Consider the following 6,101-nt stretch of genomic DNA (forward strand, 5'->3'; position numbering starts at 1 on the left):
CTTCTGTGTGTTGCTTCTTTGGATCTGTAAACATGGATTTCATGTTAATGCTCTGAATTGACTATTTTGTACAGATTGTAATGAAGGGCTTCTGCAGTCCTTCATTTTTTCATCCTTAGGTGTTGTCAGTAGATATTCCGTAAGCTACATCTCAGTCCAGTATATACACCTCACATCCTCACATATGTGGGCCATGACTGAGGAACTTAGGCATAAACTTTCCCATCCCTGGTTTAACTAGCATCATAACAAAAATGAGCTAATTCAAGCCAATCATTCTGCTTATCTGGTGTGACTGGTTAGCAGATAGCTGTACTGAATCACACCAAAAATCAATCTAGACCACTATAGTTTCTGACCATTGATACCTTGGAAGGAATGTTAAGATGAGCCAACCATCTCTTTACCCAGAATACTTTCCTAGCTGCCAGTGATTTTAATTTTTTCCAGCTCACAAATTTGAGCCAGAAGTGATCTGTCTGTATCTAAAGTTGTCAGTGGGTAGTCTTTCATGAGTTTGTCCAGTCCCTTTTTGAATCCTTGACAGCTTTTTAGCATGGGTCAAGAATTTCTGTAGCTTACCTACACGTCATGTGGAACTAAATTTATTCCTGTTTATCTTATACATTGCAATTTTATTTTATACTTCTTAGTTGCTTTTTTTTGTTTGTTTGTTTTTTTTGTTGCTGGTGGTGGCAGTGGTTTTTGTTGTTTGGGTTTGGTTTGTTTTTTTACTGGAAGAAACAGAACACCTTTGAAGGACTCCTGGTGGTTATAGTCTTGACTATCATCTTCAGGCTTCACAGCTTAAAGAAGAGTATATTCTATTTAACTATGTCACATGGAGAGGCCCTTGTAACATTTTGGCCATCCATGTATCCTTCCTGTATGCTGCATTCCATTTGTCCTATGTTAAAAAGCTTTCAAGATACAAGAGCATTTTCTGCTTTTATTTTTCTTTCCCCAGTTGCTTTTCTGACCACTACTAGTTTTGAGCTGATGTTTTCTTAGATCTCTTAAAACTGAGGCCTCATTTCATTCATACTAACTTGGTGCTTATTTCTGCACTGTGAAGCTGAAACTTTAAGTATTCCATATGCATTGCTTTGTTTATACTGAATTTCAACTGCCTGTTTTACTGTCCAGGCACTCAGTGTTCAAACCTGCCTCAGCTTTTGTACTCAGCCCTCATCTTTAATACGTGGCTGTATCAACTTTTATCACCCCACTGTTCATCTTCTTTTCCAAGCCATTAGTTTGGTGTTCAATAGGACAGATATGGCCTTGTTCCACTGGAAACTTCTTAAAATACAGTCTGGTCATATGAATCAGGTTTCCTCATGTGTACTTGTATATTGACTTATCCAAAGGATTGTAGTAGGTAGGAGTCACGTCTCTCAAACAAAAGCAGTGTTAGCTCTCTACAAAATAACATTTGCTAATGTATCCACTGCTTTTTCCTAAATTCTTGCCATTTGCCTTGTGGGTTAAAATAAAAGGGAATTACAGGATTGCAGCAGTAATTCTGTACTGAAAACAATTTGTTCCCCTACACAGAGCTGCATATACACCCTTTCATTAGCAAGCTTTGTCCGCCTTTTCAATCACTGGTACAACCAGAAGAGCTTTGAGTAGATGTCTGTTATGCAAGCTAAGAATCTGCCTTTTCTGAGACTTGTGAGCACAGATGCAACGTATTTTTGGCCAGTGTTTAATTAAAGAAGCAAATGAATTTTGAAGTGTAAACAAATAGTAGTCTGTACTCCTGTCTTGTGTTACTACTTCACTTTCAGCACCTTCTTTGTGTCATAACTTGCCAAGAATTTTTTAAATATGATATAATACTTTTTCTGATTTTCCTTTTTCTGGGAGTGAGGGGGGTGTGTGTGTGTGAGGGGGTCTTTTCTAAAAATCCCAGATTCCCCTGTTTACATTCTGCAGTCTCAGACTCTGATAACTTTGAATAAATAAATTCCACAGTGGACAGAAATCATTTGCCCTGTTCATTGTGATGAGGAATTAGGCAAAGCTCTGGGATACAGGGCAGATTTTTATATTCTCTTTAAGTTGTTACTTATTTTTTGTATAACTCAAAGCATTACCAAGTTTATATCATTTTAGAAGTCTCTACAAAAGTGGTTTTTTTTCCCTCCATAATGCTCTCTTGACCAAGCAGCATTAAGCACCTCTTCTCCAGCTAAAATCCTCTGTAACTTTAGATCAGTCTTTCTTCTGAAGTTTATGTGTTACTGCAGTTCCGTTATGGTGACTTGATTCCTTGAGGGCAGAATTGGAAAGGTAGCTAGAGACACCAAGAGGTGGCCAGTCACTGAACATAGCAAAGTTTAAATTTTTGATTTCAAAGGCCTTGTGTAAAGAAAAAAAAAATCCTAATCCTCCAAGCAGAGGGTTTAGTGTTCTCGGACTCCCAGTTCACATGAGAGGAACTTTCAGCTTTAGACATTAAAATGCTTGGGAGGGTTGTTCTTCCTTCATGGACTCTGCAGCTACTGTTTTGTTTTGTTGTTTTTTTTTTTTACCAGCTGAGGTAAATGTGTTCATCATTTGACAGCCTGAGATGCTGTCAGGTTGGCAGGTATATCTTATCTTTACTTTATTTTGTAAAATTCATGTAATTCTTTCAGATACGAATTTTCATAATAAAGAAAAAAACTAAAACACATTTCATTGCTATAAGAAGCAAATAGAGTTGGAGCCAGTGAGTAGAATAATGCCTGACTCAGCAGATCTGGCTTGCAGGAATTTGAGTGAATGCTTTGGTTTTAGAGCACAGATTTTATTTTTAAACTTTTACTTGAGTTTTGTGTTTCAGTCCTGCTGCTTTGCCTAGTTAGAAATAGGTACAATGCAGTACATTAGACTTACACGCTTTATACCATATGTGTTTTCAAAAGTGATTGCTGCTTTTCTTTATTAATTTGAGTCATTAGAAGAAAAGCTGATGGTCAGAACATGGCTCCTTTCCTTAAGAGCCATGCTACTTCAAGACATCTCAGTGCATATGTTGATCAGGATATCAAATAGGAATTTGTGATGAAATTCTGAATTTGGGATATTTGCAAGAGAGCCCTCTGGATCAATGAGGGCATATTGATGGGCAGATGAGGCAGTCTAGGGGGAAGGCAGTTACTGCAGTGGAATGTGTTGTATGGGGCTGACCTTACCTCTTGAATAACTTCATGGGGGTGTGTGACACCGAGTGCCTAGTACAGGTGTCTGTAACTGCAAGTGTTAGAAAGGGCAATGGAGAATCTAGCAGGTGGCTCATGGTGGCTTTATTTGTGTAAAGCAGGTCCTTTAGTATGAGGTAATCTGGGATCCCTTTGGTAAGCAGCAGAGAGAGATTGGTTTGCTCAGGTGAGGAGGTTGGGAACAGCTGAGCATGGTTTGTGGCAGCTGGGCTAAGGGGCGATTCTTTGGGGTGATAGATCATTTTGGGGTGTGGGAGGATGGGACAAAGGGACTTGACTACCTCTTCTCTCTCACAATAGAAAAAATCTCAATCACAAGGCTGGATTTGTCCATTTCCCATATGGCGAATTCATCTGAGGTCAGTTTAAACTGTTACCTCCTTGGAACAGGAACTACATTGCTTCCTGTTTTACAGAGCGCTGAGCTGGATGTCAGCTCTTGTTAAACAGAAAAGAATAAGAATGCAATTAGCCTGGTGGATAAAAGGCAGGAAAAAGTCTCTTAACTATGAAAAATCAACACTTGAGGAAGCAAACCACATGTGGAGAACAAATGCTGGAAAAAAAACCCAACTGTTTGGAACAAATTCCTTTATTACCTAAATAAACAGCAGCGTAATTTGTTGGAGTGACAGTGTGAGCTGTGCTGTACCCTGTACCTGTGAGAATAATTCATTACTAATTTAAAAGCAGATGGCTTTATGTGGCCCTGGGTGGGTTCTCTGGGAGATACTAGTTATATACTGAGATATAGGAACAGAAATATCCTAATATTGCTGCAGCAGGCTAAAAGGAACGTGGATAGTAAAAAACAAGTACAAAATATGCTGTGTCTGTATCCCATATTTCAGGTAGATTAAAAGCCGTCATGGATTTTTAACATTTTTTTAAACAGTACATGTCCTGTGGGAGAACAGACATCTTAAAGTTCATTTGGATTAAGACAGAGATGCCAGTAGGCTCACGGCCAGGCTCTCTTGCGCATAGTTAGGTTTGAAAAATACTTTCCTTCCTGCTTTGGAGACAAAAAAGCCTTTTACTCTTTGTGTTTTGATTATTCGTTTTTGAAGCAAATGAAAGCAAGTTACTTAAAAGAATTTTAATGGGCTTTTTTCTCTCTTTTCAAATAAAGGCATAGTATCAGCACATAGCAGTGGACACTTCAGGAATGCTGGTATTTTTGTAGAGTCTTATTTAAATCAGATAAAGGTGAGAGTAAAGAACATTTTATTACCTTTTAAGATACAACTAAAACTTAAATCTCCTGAATGCCTCATGCCTCAGTCCATGCTGATCACAAGTGAGCTGATGCCTGTAGAACTACTGTTCATGGAGCTCATGCTTCAATAGATCTGCGTATACCTTTTGTTCTCTGCCATATTGTTGCTTGACTTGGGGTGTCTGTTATTTGATCACATCTAAATTTAGCCTATAATCTCTTTAGGACAGTGACAATAGTTGCAAAGTCAGAGGTCATGGGTTTGAGCTACCTCTGTGCTGTCCTGATCCTCTGTGGTTCCACGAGGCAAGTGCATCCTTGGTGTAACCTAAATGTTGTCCAGCTTTCTCAGTTAAGGTAGTGGAATATAGTGTACCGCATACTGCAGCTTGGCCCTGGATGTGTCCTTATGCTGAGGTCTGCAAGAGTATCTTTGAAAAATAAGAGCTCAAGTTAGCAAAGTCTGTCCTTGACCATCAGTGGGGCTTTTTTCTGCTGGAGCCAGTGCAGAAGGTTGGGTCTTGCACAGTGCGCTGTGTGCCAGGCCCATTGCAAAAGCACTACGGCGTCCTGTGGCACGTGCTGTCATAGCTGCTGTTCAATGAAGTACCTTACCAGTTGTTTGCCCAAGGACCTGTTTCTCTGCCATTTACGTGATCTGAAGAAGTGATCGTACCAAAGTTTAAACTAAGTCTTCAGCTTCAGTTTTTAAACCTGAAAATGTTTCTTCGTTTAGGCTGCAACCCATCAGCAGGGAACATGCGAGAGTACAAAGACTCAAGTTTGACTGGAAGGCTTTCCTGCAACTAATTCCAGGTTGTGCGTCCTGCAGTGCAAGTGCTTTCCTCTGAAAGCACCAGAAAGCTGTAGTGACAGAAACAGTGGTTGCCTGAGTCCATACACCATGCTAGGGCATAGCCTGTGGCTTAGTGGTGGGTCAGAACGTCTTTAGATGGGTTTGACTCCAGCTCTGATTCCCCTGTGGGTTTGTGTGAGTTCTGATGATGGAAATGCAGCACTGGGCCTGGAGATTGCGAATTTGGGATGTGTTGATGTAAGGGGGTAAGATGTGGAGGAAGAAAAGGTTAGAAAAAACCAGCCTGTATAGGTAATTTGTAGCATAGTGTAAGTGTGAAAGTTACCTTTGCACATGGGTTACCTGGTTTCTAGTACTGTCTCTGTCCTGCTGGATAATCCTGGGCTGGTTATGACACTTGTGTGCCTCTGTTTCCCCACTAAAGGAGGCATAATGCCCCTCTTTTTATAACGTAGCACTTCTAGATGCTACGTGGCAGCGAAGTACTATACTTAAACAACGAAAATGCAGATAAAAATGCACTTCTGAGGGAGGGTGAATCCTGCTCTCTTCCCCTCCCTTGTGGGCTGCTCTGACATCCATGTGAGCCAGGTAATCACCCTGCTCCTCCTTCTCTCTGCAGGCTGGGGTAAGACAGGGTGGTCCTCCAACATAAGCACACTTTTTTCCTCCTCCCTGAAAACACTGTAAATTTTGTTGTATGGACTCAGGGTACTGTAATACAGAAAGGGTAGCAGGCAAATGCATCCTGGATTTCTGAATCACTACGAAAAAGCAGCCAGCTTTGTTTTGTTTTTATTTTTGTTCTAATAAAAACACACTTCCCACACTAGCTTTTGAAACTTAACACGTG

The sequence above is a fragment of the Nyctibius grandis genome, chromosome 8, assembly GCF_013368605.1.
Source record: "Nyctibius grandis isolate bNycGra1 chromosome 8, bNycGra1.pri, whole genome shotgun sequence".
Lineage (NCBI taxonomy): Eukaryota > Metazoa > Chordata > Aves > Nyctibiiformes > Nyctibiidae > Nyctibius > Nyctibius grandis.